This window comes from Coregonus clupeaformis, chromosome 1, assembly GCF_020615455.1.
Source record: "Coregonus clupeaformis isolate EN_2021a chromosome 1, ASM2061545v1, whole genome shotgun sequence".
Classification (NCBI taxonomy): domain Eukaryota; kingdom Metazoa; phylum Chordata; class Actinopteri; order Salmoniformes; family Salmonidae; genus Coregonus; species Coregonus clupeaformis.
The window spans coordinates 40,496,019-40,512,847 of NC_059192.1; the positions used below are offsets into that span (position 1 = coordinate 40,496,019).

At 41.4% G+C, this 16,829-nt stretch overlaps 1 protein-coding gene across 1 annotated transcript in view; it reads right to left on the reverse strand.

The window, feature by feature from the left end:
* Positions 1-16,829, reverse strand: part of oga (O-GlcNAcase) — a 58,527-nt gene that overhangs the window by 18,716 nt on the left and 22,982 nt on the right. The gene's annotated exons all lie outside the window — the stretch shown is intronic.

Below are 16,829 nucleotides of genomic sequence, written 5' to 3' on the forward strand. Positions count from 1 at the left end.
GCTTTGCCCCTTTGTATATACTATAGATATTTGACCAAAACAATCTTGGTGAGGAAAATATAGTATCATAAACAATATTCCTAATCTGTTTATTACTACATTTATCTTTGAGGATGTTAATATTGCCAATGAATATATTTTCATGTAAATCGATGGTACTTACATCAACCACAGAGGAATATATTTTTTCTTTACTTGGAATCGCATCAAAAACAATTGCATATTCTTTCGGGGTTATTGGAATTCTAAACTTATCAAGAAATTCCCCATATGAGAGTAGATATCCATCCTCATTCAGTAACGGACCAAAGAAAATAATGTTATTCTCAAACCAGTTACGAAAAAAATACTTATTTTTAAATCGTATATCTTTGTTATTCCATAGAAAGTATCTGTGAGGGAGAAAATTGTGTTTCTATGCTAACATCCAAGCTAAAAGTGCCTGCTTATGGAATTTGGCCTACAGGGATTTTATCAACATCAAAATTACACCGAAGCAGAAATTCGAAACCACCAACAGAGTCAAATAATGACTTAGGGAAGACATTCCAAATACTATTCTGGTTCTTAATATACTTCTGAATCCAATTTATTTTCAAAGTATTATTTAGAGTATTGAAATCTAAAACCCCAAGATTTCCTTGTTCTTTGGTATTACTGAGAATATCTTTCCGTAGATAGTGAGGCTTGTTCCTCCAAATAAAATTATAAAGGGGGATAAGTCAAGTGATAACGAGACATAAACCGACCTGGATAACCATCAGCTTTGGACAATAAAACCTGACCATATAATGAAATATCTCTCAGTAACCAGAGGTTCAATTTCTTATTTGTTTTCTCAATAATAGGGTTAACGCTTAAATTACTCCTTTGTTTTTCATCCTTGCATATAACAATTCCAAGATAAGTTACCTTATCTTTCATTGGGATACCATATACTGTACCTCCTGTAAAACACAGTCCTTGAGTGGAAATAAGACTGACTTAGTGATATTAATTTGCAAACCTAAAACCAAGGAAAGCTCTACCATACAGGAAACTGCTTTAGAAACCTCATTCCTGTCTCTCAAAAATATGGTGGTATCATCAGCCAGTTGACATAGTTTACATTCCTTGCCAAGTACTGAAATACCTTGAAAATCCATAATTTGAGTAACCAATAAAAATAAAAATGAACTAATTAGGCAGCCCTGCCTAATGCCACGCCCAACATCAAATCTTTGGGATGTCCCGTGAGCTAATACAACCACTGTATAAAGTTTGGATTGCTTTTTTATTTATTTATCACCAAACCCCAAAAAACGTACTGCTTTGAACATAAACTCATGTTCTACAGTGTCAAAAGCTTTATAAAAATCTACAAACTTAAGAAAACTATCATCAAGGATGAGGTCATTATAGTCAATCATATCTAAGATTAACCTGATGTTACTACTAATGTGTTGACCATGCATAAAACCAGACTGTTCTTCAATTATATGATGTAAGCCTTGTTTCCACCTCTTAGCAAATACAAGGGCAAATAACTTTCCATCATTATTCAACAGGCTAATGGGCCTCCAGTTGTCTATAAAAAGACTATCCTTATTAGGTTTGGGAATCAAAGTAATTACACCTTGCTTTAAGGAAGCCGGTAACTCCCCTTTTTCTATTGATTCTTGGAACATAGTAAGAATGAACGGAATCAATCGATCATTGAATGTTTTAGAGAACTCACTTGTTAAACCATAATTTCCAGGGGATCTATTGTCCTTAAGGCTTTTAATACAATATTTTATCTCAATTTCAGATACCTCATCACAAACATCCCTGAAATCATTCTAAATCTTCTTAGAAGTGTTTGCTACAGTGTCCCAAAAAAAATCCATATTGGAAGTTGACTGGGCTGATGTATACAGATTCTGATAAAAACTGGGCAACATGCTGAGAGATTTATTTTAGGATTCTCATTGGGAGTACTATTGAAATTTACATCAGAAGTCATTTCGCCTGCCCTTTTCTCTAAATTAAATAAATATTTTGTATTTCCTCTCCCTCTTCCATCCATTTTCATCTTGATCTTACAAACACTCCCCGGGCCATTTCCTCGTAAATACAGTCTAACTGCATTTGCAGTGATGATAGCGTCAGTAATTCCTGATTGGTTAGATCCGGTTTTTTTTGTACAATCCATTATTCCCTTTATGATGTTATATTCTTTCTCTCTCTTGGCACGAGCAATTTCTTTCCCCATTGAAATAGCCAAAAGCCTTATATCAAATTTAATTAGCTCCCAGTAACTTCCAAGCGTATTCATAACACACGCACGGTTCCAATATTTATCAACAATTCCTGCTCCTTCCTTCATAAATACTTAATTCTCTAGTAAAGTCTTATTCAGTTTCCAGTAACCTTTAACTTTTTATGTTGACAAACCATGCATATTTATCATTATTGAAATCCCTTTAAGATCTGTTAAAATCGATGGTTCAATTGAGACTGTACCAACCTTGTCAGCCATAACTTCAGATATTAACCAGAAATCAATACGGATTGTATAGATAAATCTTTGGTACTCCATGTAAACATCTTCTTATAAGTGTTCTTATGTCTCCAAATATCTAGAACACCTAATCTTAAACAAATATTCCTTATCTCACAATCTGAGTTGCTATCCTTAGGAGGCCATCTATCTAGATTATCATGTAATAGTGTATTAAAATCTTCACCCCATATTACTTTGGCAAACAGAAATTTAGACAATTTTACTTATTTTCCTCTCAATGTCTCTAAATAAAATACAGTTACTTGACTTGTTATTGGTAGCATAAGTATTCACAACAATTAATTTAATGTGGTTGACATCTACCAATAGCATAATCCATCTCCCTGCATCATCTGCTTCATGACTCAGTATATGACCCTTAAAGTTGCCTGTTAAAATAGCGACACCTGGCTTACTTGCGCAGAGTACGTGATTGTATTGGCTAATTAATGAAATATGACATTTATAGGCGTGACAGGAACAATATAAGGGGAAACAGGTATTTCCTATGTTGTTATCAAGTAAACGATAAGGGATAATTTGATATGGGATCACATGGAGCAGATTTAGGGGTTCAATGATCAGTGTGAGAATTACAGAGGATAAAGTCTGAAGAGTAATCAATTAAACATACTCATTATATACTAAGAGAAATTTGAGTGGTTTTCATCTTTTGAGAGATTTTATATAATATTTTTATGGAGTAGTTATGAGGAATTAGATTGATACAAATGATTATTGATGAGATAGGACTGTGTATATCTGTATCATGTTTTGTGTGTACTTACTATCTTTGGATTACTGATTGTAATTGAATGTTAATGAAATGTATAATTTATTTTCCAGGAGAAAGGGGATTTCCTTATCTCATTGGAATGTTGCCCAGGGCTAGGGGGAGCAGTTTAGTGAAGTTAGGCAGTATTAGGTCGTAAAAGGGAGCTACCAAATTAAGTAGGGCCTGGCTATTTTTATTTGTTGTTTTCAATTGGGTTTTTCAAATAAAGCACACAACACACCTAGTATGATGTTTATAAAGGGTTGTTATTTTGATTTTAGGGGGGGGTTCAACAGTTCAAAGGTGATAAGTCTTAAAGGAGCACACAGTGAATTTTATCAAGTTTCTTTTTTGAGGGAGTTTTGGGTATACACATGATTTCTTATGAGAAGAAATGTCATGAGGACTTAATGTACACTTGGGATACACAACATTTATGAAATGTTTTGAATGTTGGTAATGATTAGTATCCTATAGAATGGAACAATTCGTTGAATGATTTCAATTACCTCTGCACTCTGTACTGACTTTCTAGTGTGAATTGATTACCCACACTGGTAATTCTAATGGCATGAGATGAGGACTTTAAGATAGTTTATTTTACCGAGTTGAGGGTAATTTATAATACTGAAAATAGTGAAAAAGTTTATAATTTGATAATAATATACACTGCTCAAAAAAATTAAGGGAACACTTAAACAACACATCCTAGATCTGAATGAATGAAAAAATCTTATTAAATACTTTTTTCTTTACATAGTTGAATGTGCTGACAACAAAATCACACAACAATTATCAATGGAAATCAAATTTATCAACCCATGGAGGTCTGGATTTGGAGTCACCCTCAAAATTAAAGTGGAAAACCACACTACAGGCTGATCCAACTTTGATGTAATGTCCTTAAAACAAGTCAAAATGAGGCTCAGTAGTGTGTGTGGCCTCCACGTGCCTGTATTTTTATTTTATTTTTATTTCACCTTTATTTAACCAGGTAAACCAGTTGAGAACAAGTTCTCATTTACAACTGCGACCTGGCCAAGATAAAGCATAGCAGTGCGATAAAAACAACAACACAGAGTTACATATGGGGTAAAACAAAACAAAAATCAAAAAAATACAACAGAAATACAATTAATATACAGTGTGCAAATTTAGCAAGTTATGGAGGTAAGGCAATAAAATAGGCTATAGTGCAAAATAATTACAATTTAGTATTAACACTGGAATGATGTGCAAGAGATGATGTGCAAATAGAGATACTGGGGTACAGATGAGCAAAATAAATAACAATATAGGGATGAGGTAGTTGGGCGGGCTAATTTCAGATGGGCTGTGTACAGGTGCAGTGATCGGTAAGGTGCTCTGACAACTGATGCCTAAAGTTAGTGAGGGGAGATAAGCGTCTCCAGCTTCAGAGATTTTTGCAGTTTGTTCCAGTCATTGGCAGCAGAGAACTGGAAGGAATTGCGGCCAAAGGAGGTGTTGGCTTTGGGGATGACCAGTGAGATATACTCGCTGGAGCGCAGACTACGGGTGGGTGTTGCTATGGTGACCAATGAGCTAAGATAAGGCGGGGATTTGCCTAGCAGTGATTTATAGATGGCCTGGAGCCAGTGGGTTTGGCGACGAATATGTAGTGAGGACCAGCCAACAAGAGCGTACAGGTCACAGTGGTGGGTATTATATGGGGCTTTGGAGACAAAACGGATGGCACTGTGATAGACAACATCCAATTTGCTGAGTAGAGTGTTGGAGGCTATTTTGTAAATGACATCGCCGAAGTCAAGGATCGGTAGGATAGTCAGTTTTACAAGGGCATGTTTGGCAGCATGAGTGAAGGAGGCTTTGTTGCGAAATAGGAAACCGATTCTAGATTTAACTTTGGATTGGAGATTCTTAATGTGAGTCTGGAAGGAGAGTTTACAGTCTAACCAGACACCTAGATATTTGTAGTTGTCCACGTACTCTAGGTCAGACCCGTCTAGAGTAGTGATTCTAGTCGGGTGGGCGGGTGCAAGCAGCGTTCGGTTGAAGAGCATGCATTTTGTTTTACTAGTGTTTAAGAGCAGTTGGAGGCTACTGAAGGAGTGTTGTATGGAATTGAAGCTCGTTTGGAGGTTTGTTAACACAGTGTCCAATGAAGGGCCAGATGTATACAAAATGGTGTCGTCTGCGTAGAGGTGGATCTGAGAGTCACCAGCAGCAAGAGCGACGTCATTGATATACACAGAGAAAAGAGTTGGCCCAAGAATTGAACCCTGTGGCACCCCCATAGAGACTGCCATAGGTCCAGACAACAGGCCCTCCGATTTGACACATTGAACTCTATCTGAGAAGTAGTTGGTGAACCAGGCGAGGCAGTCATTAGAGAAACCAAGGCTATTTAGTCTGCCAATAAGAATGCGGTGGTTGACAGAGTCGAAAGCCTTGGCCAGGTCAATGAAAACGGCTGCACAGTACTGTCTATTATCGATCGCGGTTATAATATCATTTAGGACCTTGAGCGTGGCTGAAGTGCACCCATGACCAGCTCGGAAACCGGATTGCATAGCAGAGAAGGTACGGTGGGATTCGAAATGGTTGGTGATCTGTTTGTTGACTTGGCTTTCAAAAACTTTTGAAAGGCAGGGCAGGATGGATATGGGTCTGTAACAGTTTGGATCTAGAGTGTCACCCCCTTTGAAGAGGGGGATGACCGCGGCAGCTTTCCAATCTCTGGGGATCTCAGACGTTACGAAAGAGAGGTTGAACAGGCTAGTAATAGGGGTTGCGACAATTTGAGCGGCTAGTTTTAGAAAGAAAGGGTCCAGATTGTCTAGTCCAGATGATTTGTAGGGGTCCAGATTTTGCAGCTCTTTTAGAACATCAGCTGTCTGGATTTGTGTGAAGGAGAAGCGGGGGGCATGGGCAAGTTGCAGCGGAGGGTGCAGAGCTGGTGGCCGGGGTAGTGGTAGCCAGGTGGAAAGCATGGCCAGCCGTAGCAAAATGCTTGTTGAAATTCTCGATTATTGTAGATTTATCGGTGGTGATAGTGTTTCCTAGCCTCAGTGCAGTGGGCAGCTGGGAGGAAGTGCTCTTATTTTCCATGGACTTTACAGTGTCCCAAAACTTTTTGGAGTTAGTGCTACAGGATGCAAATTTCTGTTTGAAAAAGTTAGCCTTTGCTTTCCTAACTGCTTGTGTATATTGGTTCCTAACTTCCCTGAAAAGTTGCATATCACGGGGGCTATTTGATGCTAATGCAGTACGCCACAGGATGTTTTTGTGCTGGTCAAGGGCAGTCAAGTCTGAGGAGAACCAGGGGCTGTATCTGTTCTTAGTTCTGTATTTTTTGAATGGGGCATGTCTATTTAAGATTGAGAGGAAATTACTTTTAAAGAACAACCAGGCATCCTCTACTGACGGAATGAGATCTATATCCATCCAGGATACCTGGGCCAGGTCAATTAGGGAAGGCCTGCTCGCTGAAGTGTTTTTGGGAGCGTTTGACAGTGATGAGGGGTGGTCGTTTGACCGCGGACCCGTTACGGGACGCAGGCAATAAGGCAGTGATCGCTGAGATCCTGGTTGAAGACAGCGGAGGTGTATTTAGAGGGTAAGTTAGTCAGGATGATATCTGTGAGGGTACCCATGTTTACGGATTTAGGGTTGTACCTGGTAGGTTCGTTGATAATTTGCGTGAGGTTGAGGGCATCTAGCTTGGATTGTAGGATGGCTGGGGTATTAAGCATATCCCAATTTAGGTCACCAAGCAGTACGAACTCTGAGGATAGATGGGGGCAATCAGTTCACATATGGTGTCCAGGGCACAGCTGGGGGCTGAGGGGGTCTGTAGCAAGCGGCAACAGTGAGAGATTTATTTCTGGAAAGGTGGATTTTTAGAACTAAAAGCTCAAACTGTTTGGGCACAGACCTGGATAGTATGATGGAGCTCTGCAGGCTATCTCTACAGTAGATTGCAACTCCACCCCCTTTGGCAGTTCTATCTAGACGGAAAATGTTATAGTTGGGGATGGAAATTTCAGAATTTTTGGTGGCCTTCCTAAGCCAGGATTCAGACACTGCTAGAACATCAGGGTTGGCGGAGTGTGCTAACGCAGTGAATAACTCAAACTTAGGAAGGAGGCTTCTGATATTTATGTGCAGAAAACCAAGACTTTTACGGTTACAGAAGTCAATAAATGATAGCTCCTGGGGAGTAGGAGTGATACTGGGGGCTGCAGGGCCTGGGTTAGCCTCTACATCACCAGAGGAACAGAGGAGGAGTAGAATAAGGATACGACTAAAGGCTTTAAGAACTGGTCTTCTAGTGCGTTGGGTACATAGAATAAAGGGGGCAGTTCTCCGGGCGTTGTAGAAAAGATTCAGGGCATTATGTACAGAAAAGGATATGGAAGGATATGAGTACAGTTCAGGTAATCCTAAGTGTTGGGTAACAATGAAAGAGATAGCATCATTGGAGGCATCGATTGAGCCGGTCTCGGCGTGTATGGGGGGGAACAAAGGAACTATATGAGACAGTTTGAGAGGGACTAGGGGTTCTACATTGAAATTGTATAATAAGAACTAACCCAAACAGCAATAGGCAAGGCATAATTGACATAGGAGAGAGGCATAAAGCAGTCACGTGTTATTAGAGAGAGCTAAGACACAACTGGAAATAGCGATAACGTTTGGGCTAAGACTAAACAGAAAAAACAGGACAGAGTACCGTGTAAAGGAACAGTCCAGCAGGCATCAGCTGTGCAGCTGAGTGATCATAAGGTCCAGTGAACAGCAATATGTGAGTCCGAGAGCAGTTCAAATTGGTGCTTCAGCACAGCTAGCAGGGAGCTAGCAGGCTAGCTCAAGGCTAACTGGTGCTTGCTATATGGCAATGGTATCAGCCAGCAACAGGTTGCAGCTAGCTAGCTGGTTGTGATGATCCGGCGCTAGGGTCCAGTGATTCCGGCAGAAAGTCCAATAAGCTATGGGTCGATAGCACGCTGGGTCGATAGCACGCTGTGCAGACTGGCCGACGAATTGTCCAGGCTAGCTAGAGCTGGCTGGTGGATAGTGTAGGCCACGGACAAAGATGAAGACGCTAACAGTGACTAATAACACGTAGCCATTTAGTTGCAGCTAGCTAGCTGGTTGTGATGATCCGGCGCTAGGGTCCAGTGATTCGGCAGAAAGTCCAATAAGCTATGGGTCGATAGCACGCTGGGTCGATAGCACGCTGTGCAGACTGGCCGACAATTGTCCAGGCTAGCTAGAGCTGGCTGGTGGATAGTGTAGGCCACGGACAGTGGTGGAGACGCTAATCGGTAACTAATAGCAGGTAGCCAATTCAGATTGCGGCTACACACGTTTCAGCTTACGGTTCTTGATGAAAGTTATAAAGAAATAATAGAATCCTTTCCACGTTGGGTGAGGCGGGTTGCAGGAGAGTATATTTAGTTAAAGAGTGAAAGTAAAAAATTTAGAAATATAGACAAAAAAACAAGAAACGGGATATTTACACAGGACGAAAAATAAAAGCGACCGTACTGCTACGCCATCTTGGATTTTCTCTGGTGTATGACCTCCCTACAATGCCTGGGCATGCTCCTGATGAGGTGGCGGATGGTCTCCTGAGAGATCTCCTCCCAGACCTGGACTAAAGCATCCGCCAACTCCTGGACAGTCTGTGGTGCAACGTGGCGTTGGTGGATGGAGCGAGACATGATGTCCCAGATGTCCTCAATTGGATTCAGGTCTGGGGAATGGGCGGGCCAGTCCATAGCATCAATGCCTTCCTCTTGCAGGAACTGCTGACACACTCCAGCCATATGAGGTCTAGCATTGTCTTGCATTAGGAGGAACCCAGGGCCAACCGCACCAGCATTTGGTCTCACAAGGGGTCTGAGGATCTCATCTCGGTACCTAATGGCAGTCAGGCTACCTCTGGCGAGCACATGGAGGGCTGTGCGGCCCCCCAAAGAAATGCCACCACACACCATGACTGACCCACCGCCAAACCGGTCATGCTGGAGGATGTTGCACGCAGCAGAACGTTCTCCACGGCGTCTCCAGACTCTGTCACGTCTGTCACGTGCTCAGTGTGAACCTGCTTTCATCTGTGAAGAGCACAGGGCGCCAGTGGCGAATTTGCCAATCTTGGTGTTCTCTGGCAAATGCCAAACGTCCTGCACGGTGTTGGGCTGTAAGCACAACCCCCACCTGTGGACGTCGGGCCCTCATACCACTCTCATGGAGTCTGTTTCTGACCGTTTGAGCAGACACATGCACATTTGTGGCCTGCTGGAGGTCATTTTGCAGGGCTCTGGCAGTGCTCCTCCTACTCCTCCTTGCACAAAGGCGGAGGTAGCGGTCCTGCTGCTGGGTTGTTGCCCTCCTACGGCCTCCTCCACGTCTCCTGATGTACTGGCCTGTCTCCTGGTAGCGCCTCCATGCTCTGGACACTACGCTGACAGACACAGCAAACCTTCTTGCCACAGCTCGCATTGTTGTGCCATCCTGGACGAGCTGCACTACCTGAGCCACATGTGTGGGTTGTAGACTCCGTCTCATGCTACCACTAGAGTGAAAGCACCGCCAGCATTCAAAAGTGACCAAAACATCAGCCAGGAAGCATAGGAACTGAGAAGTGGTCTGTGGTCACCACCTGCAGAACCACTTCTTTATTGGGGGTGTCTTGCTAATTGCCTATAATTTCCACCCGTTGTCTATTCCATTTGCACAACAGCATGTGAAATGTATTGTCAATCAGTGTTGCTTCCTAAGTGGACAGTTTGATTTCACAGAAGTGTGATTGACTTGGAGTTACATTGTGTTGTTTAAGTGTTCCCTTTATTTTTTTTAGCAGTGTATATGATTCAAAGCATAAAATAACAAAAGAGAGAGAGAGAGAGCTTTCCCTGAATGAGGGATAACTGTTGCTAGTCAATTGTACTAATCTTGAATTACTTTACGGGATAGAAGTAAGTTGAGGTATTATCAAATGTTGTCATTTTAATTTCATTTATTATTTTGGTTTAATAGGCAAAGTTAGTGTTTTGTTTTTGAAAGCATGAATCACGTTGTGACTCATGTGTTCAGAACAGGGGGTAGTACTGATGGTATGAGGATTTATTGGTACATGTGCATACTGTAGTAAGAATATGAGCCGTAGTAATTAATGTGTTATGGGTTAGATTAAATGTTTTCGGTGAAAATGTATTTGTGGTATAAGGTAGAATGTAGTGGAGGCATGTCTATGGAAAGAGTGACTATAACAAGATGCAAGAATGTGCACTTCCTAATCGAGGATTTTCCTGACTGATTGATAAGAAGACAGTGTAAAGTAGCATATTGTGTCTCAACTAACAATGTTCTGCAGACTTTCTTTCAAAAAGGTGAAGGTTTCTTGAAAGAACTAAGAGGAGAATCTGGGCATTTTCTGTGCATGGGAGACTGTGTGGCAGTAGAGGATTACAGAAGTAAGAGCTGGACAGAATCTAGGTGTGGTGGTTAGTACTAGGTGTCGCTGGCTACCTCAATGGAGGGGACAGTAGCAGAGACAGATTTGTACATCTATTTGTCCCACTGTAGGAGGTAATAAAAATCAGAGGAGGAAGATGGAACTGTTAATGTGGAGCATTGTTTTTGTTTTTGTGTCTATGTCTGTGTGTCGTTGCAGCAGTGAATCTTGAATCCATATTGGTGCGATGAAAGGAGAACACCCTACACAGAGCGATGTGAACAGAAATTGGGAAGTATATTAGAAATTGGTATTAAGAATAATTGTTAAAACAATAATTTGTCATGTGGTAAATGTTTATATGGATTTATTGGATTAGAAATTAAATCAATTAAAATGTTATGTTTGTCTTCTAGTGAGGTAAATACAGATGGTGTCTTGATGCATAGCAGGGATAATTTGGCCTAGAAGGGTGTGAACCTAAATAAAAGTAACAAACTATGAACCGGCTGAAGATGAATATCAGAGGCGTTGAAGATATTTTGTAAAATACCACTTTTACATGCAACTGGTGTACAACAGACAATGGAAGCTATCAAAGGATTTTCTCATATTTTTATCTCGAAGGAGTGGGACAGGAGTCCACCATTGAGTGAGAATGGAGAAAGATATGTTCAAATGCAAAAATTTTAATGATGTGGGCATAATGGTTGGCAAATGGACAAGATAATGAGGTTGTAGAAAAGGTGGTGACTCGAAAGACACATTGTAATTGTGATTGTCATGGGCAAGTCGTTTTGATATATGAAGCTGTCTGAAGAACATAATGAAAAGACGCCAGAAGATTTAAGTGCCGGGAGAAAGAGGGGATGCTTAGCTGTATTGATAATAAAATTGGATTTATCTCAATTTGCTAATTTGGGTAGTAGGTACAGTGAGGGAAAAACGTATTTGATCCCCTGCTGATTTTGTACGTTTGCCCACTGACAAAGACATGATCAGTCTATAATGTTAATGGTAGGTTTATTTCAACAGTGAGAGACAGAATAACAACAAAAAATCCAGAAAAATGCATGTCAAAAATGTTATAAATTGATTTGCATTTTAATGAGGGAAATAAGTATTTGACCCCTATGTAAAACATGACTTAGTACTTGGTGGCAAAACCCTTGTTGGCAATCACAGAGGTCAGACGTTTCTTGTAGTTGGCCACCAGGTTTGCACACATCTCAGGAGGGATTTTGTCCCACTCCCCTTTGCAGATCTTCTCCAAGTCATTAAGGTTTTGAGGCTGACGTTTGGCAACTCGAACCTTCAGCTCCCTCCACAGATTTTCTATGGGATTAAGGTCTGGAGACTGGCTAGGCCACTCCAGGACCTTAATGTGCTTCTTCTTGAGCCACTCCTTTGTTGTTTTGGCCGTGTATTTTGGGTCATTGTCATGCTGGAATACCCATCCACGACCCATTTTCAATGCCCTGGCTGAGGGAAGGAGGTTCTCACCCAAGATTTGACGGTACATGGCCCCATCCATCGTCCCTTTGATGCGGTGAAGTTGTCCTATCCCCTTAACAGAAAAACACCCCCAAAGCATAATGTTTCCACCTCCATGTTTGACGGTGGGGATGGTGTTCTTGGGGTCATAGGCAGCATTCCTCCTCCTCCAAACACGGCGAGTTGAGTTGATGCCAAAGAGCTTGATGTTGGTTTCATCTGACCACAACACTTTCACCCAGTTCTCCTCTGAATCATTCAGATGTTCATTGGCAAACTTCAGACGGGCATGTATATGTGCTTTCTTGAGCAGGGGGACCTTGCGGGCGCTGCAGGATTTCAGTCCTTCACAGCGTAGTGTGTTACCAATTGTTTTCTTGGTGACTATGGTCCCAGCTGCCTTGAGATCATTGACAAGATCCTCCCGTGTAGATCTGGGCTGATTCCTCACCGTTCCCATGATCATTGCAACTCCACGAGGTGAGATCATGCATGGAGCCCCAGGCCGAGGGAGACTGACAGTTATTTGATGTTTCTTCCATTTGCGAATAATCGCACCAACTGTTGTCACCTTCTCACCAAGCTGCTTGGCGATGGTCTTGTAGCCCATTCCAGCCTTGTGTAGGTCTACAATCTTGTCCCTGACATCCTTGGAGAGCTCTTTGGTCTTGGCCATGGTGGAGAGTTTGGAATCTGATTGATTGCTTCTGTGGACAGGTGTCTTTTATACAGGTAACAAAATGAGATTAGGAGCACTCCCTTTAAGAGTGTGCTCCTAATCTCAGCTCGTTACCTGTATAAAAGACACCTGGGAGCCAGAAATCTTTCTGATTGAGAGGGGGTCAAATACTTATTTCCCTCATTAAAATGCAAATCAATTCATAACATTTGACATGCGTTTTTCTGGTTTTATTTGTTGTTATTCTGTCTCTCACTGTTCAAATAAACCTACCATTAAAATTATAGACTGATCATTTCTTTGTCAGTGGGCAAACGTACAAAATTAGCAGGGGATCAAATACTTTTTTCCCTCACTGTATACACACTACTGATTGGGAATATTGTATTTTATACGAATTGTTGGGGGTTAAGTAATCTTACTTAACACAAAAGAAGAAAAAAAATTGTAATTATGTCATTGTGTTGTGTGGACCAGGTTAGAGTTAGTAGATAAGTGGTTTGGTGACACAGTCTATATTCCGTTATGTCAAAGGAGATTACTGAGGTTGATCTTAGAATAATTGATGGACAGGATATAGTGACAGGGGTAAAGAGTAATAACGTCAAAGAATGGGAGTGCCCATGGAGGTTTACCAGATGTTCGTGAAGAGACTTGTAACAGAGTGTATATAAGCTGAGGGATCTCTTTGTTATGGAGTTAGGAAGTTGGAAGAGACAGGGCTATGTCTGTTATAACTAACCATGGTACCATATTAAATATATTATATGAACTCCCCATCAAAAGTGTCCAAGTACATCCTTATATTCGTAATCACTTGATACCCTAGAAACTCATCATAACACCTGTGCATGCATTTCAAGGCCTACCTTCAAACTCAGTGCCTCTTTGCTTGACATCATGGGAAAATCAAAAGAAATCAGCCAAGACCTCAGAAAAAAAATTGTAGACCTCCACAAATCTGGTTCATCCTTGGGAGCAATATCCAAATGCCTGAAGGTACCATGTTAATCTGTACAAACAATAGTATGCAAGTATAAACACCATGGGACCACGCAGCCGTCATACCGCTCAGGAAGGAGACGCGTTCTGTCTCCTAGAGATGAACATACTTTGGTGCGAAAAGTGCAAATCAATCCCAGAACAACAGCAAAGGACCTTGTGAAGATGCTGGAGGAAACAGGTACAGAAGTATCTATATCCACAGTAAAACAAGTCCTATATCGACATAACCTGAAAGGCCGCTCAGCAAGGAAGAAGCCACTGCTCCAAAACCGCCATAAAAAAGCCAGACTACGGTTTGCAAATGCACATGGGTACAAAGATCGTACTTTTTGGAGAAATGTCCTCTGGCCTGATGAAACAAAAATAGAATTGTTTGGCCATAATGACCATCGTTATGTTTTGAGGAAAAAGGGGATGGCTTGCAAGCCGAAGAACACCATCCCAACCGTGAAGCACGGAGGTGGCAGCATCATGCTGTGGGGGTGCTTTGCTGCAGGAGGGACTGGTGCACTTCACAAAATAGATGGCATCATGAGGAAGGAAAATTATGTGGATATATTGAAGCAACATCTCAAGACATCAGTCAGGAAGTTAGAGCTTGGTCGCAAATGGGTCTTCCAAATGGACAATGACCCCAAGCATACTTCCAAAGTTGTGGCAAAATGGCTTAAGGACAACAAAGTCAAGGTATTGGAGTGGCCATCACAAAGCCCTGACCTCAATCCTATAGAACATTGGTGGGCAGAACTGAAAAAGTGTGTGCGAGCAAGGAGGCCTACAAACCTGACTCAGTTACACCAGCTCTGTCAGAAGGAATGGGCCAAAATTCACCCAACTTATTGTGGGAAGCTTGTGGAAGGCTACCCGAAAACGTTTGACCCAAGTTAAACAATTTAAAGGCAATGCTACCAAATACTAATTGAGTGTATGTAAACTTCTGACCCACTGGGAATGTGATGAAAGAAATATAAGCTGAAATAAATCACTCTCTCTACTATTATTCTGACATTTCACATTCTTAAAATAAAGTGGTGATCCTAACTGACCTAAGACAGGGAATTTTTACTAGGATTAAAATGTCAGGAATTGTGAAAAACGTTAAATGTATTTGGCTAAGGTGTATGTAAACTCCGACTTTAACTGTACAGTGGGGCAAAAAAGTATTTAGTCAGCCACTATTTGTGCAAGTTCTCCCACTTAAACAGATGAGAGAGGCCTGTAATTTTCATCATAGGTACACGTCAACTATGAATGACAAATTGAGGAAAAAAAATCCAGAAAATCACATTGTAGGATTTTTTATGAATTTATTTGCAAATTATGGTGGAAAATAAGTATTTGGTCACCTACAAACAAGCAAGATTTCTGGCTCTCACAGACCTGTAACTTCTTCTTTAAGAGGCTCCTCTGTCCTCCACTCGTTACCTGTATTAATGGCATCTGTTTGAACTTGTTATCAGTATAAAAGACACCTGTCCACAACCTCAAACAGTCACTCTCCAAACTCCACTGTGGCCAAGACCAAAGAGCTGACAAAGGACACCAGAAACAAAATTGTAGACCTGCACCAGGCTGGGAAGACTGAATCTGCAATAGGTAAGCAGCTTGGTTTGAAGAAATCAACTGTGGGAGCAATTATTAGGAAATGGAAGACATACAAGACCACTGATAATCTCCCTCGATCTGGGGCTCCACGCAAGATCTCACCCCGTAGGGTCAAAATGATCACAAGAACGGTGAGCAAAAATCCCAGAACCACACGGGGGGACCTAGTGAATGACCTGCAGAGAGCTGGGACCAAAGTAACAAAGCCTACCATCAGTAACACACTACGCCGCCAGGGACTCAAATCCTGCAGTGCAAGACGTGTCCGCCTGCTTAAGCCAGTAAATGTCCAGGCCTGTCTGAAGTTTGCTAGAGTGCATTTGGATGATCCAGAAGAGGATTGGGAGAATGTCATATGGTCAGATGAAACCAAAATAGAACTTTTTGGTAAAAACTCAACTCGTCGTGTTTGGAGGACAAAGAATGCTGAGTTGCATCCAAAGAACACCATACCTACTGTGAAGTATGGGGGTGGAAACATCATGCTTTGGGGCTGTTTTTCTGCAAAGGGACCAGGACGACTGATCCGTGTAAAGGAACGAATGAATGGGGCCATGTATCGTGAGATTTTGAGTGAAAACCTCCTTCCATCAGCAAGGGCATTGAAGATGAAACGTGGCTGGGTCTTTCAGCATGACAATGATCCCAAACACACCGCCCGGGCAATGAAGGAGTGGCTTCGTAAGAAGCATTTCAAGGTCCTGGAGTGGCCTAGCCAGTCTCCTGATCTCAACCCCATAGAAAATCTTTGGAGGGAGTTGAAAGTCTGTGTTGCCCAGCGACAGCCCCAAAACATCACTGCTCTAGAGGAGATCTGCATGGAGGAATGGGCCAAAATACCAGCAACAGTGTGTGAAAACCTTGTGAAGACTTACAGAAAACGTTTGACCTGTGTCATTGCCAACAAAGGGTATATAACAAAGTATTGAGAAACTTTTGTTATTGACCAAATACTTATTTTCCACCATAATTTGCAAATAAATTCATAAAAAATCCTACAATGTGATTTTCTGGAAAAAAAATTATCATTTTGTCTGTCATAGTTGACGTGTACCTATGATGAAAACTACAGGCCTCTCTCATCTTTTTAAGTGGGAGAACTTGCACAATTGGTGGCTGACTAAATACTTTTTTCCCCCACTGTATATACACTACTGTTCAAAAGTTTGGGGTCACTTAGAAATGTCCTTGTTTTTGAAAGAAAAGCATTTTTTTTGTCCATTAGAATAACATCAAATTGATCAGAAATACAGTGTAGACATTGTTAATGTTGTAAATGGCTATTGTAGCTGGAAACGGCTGA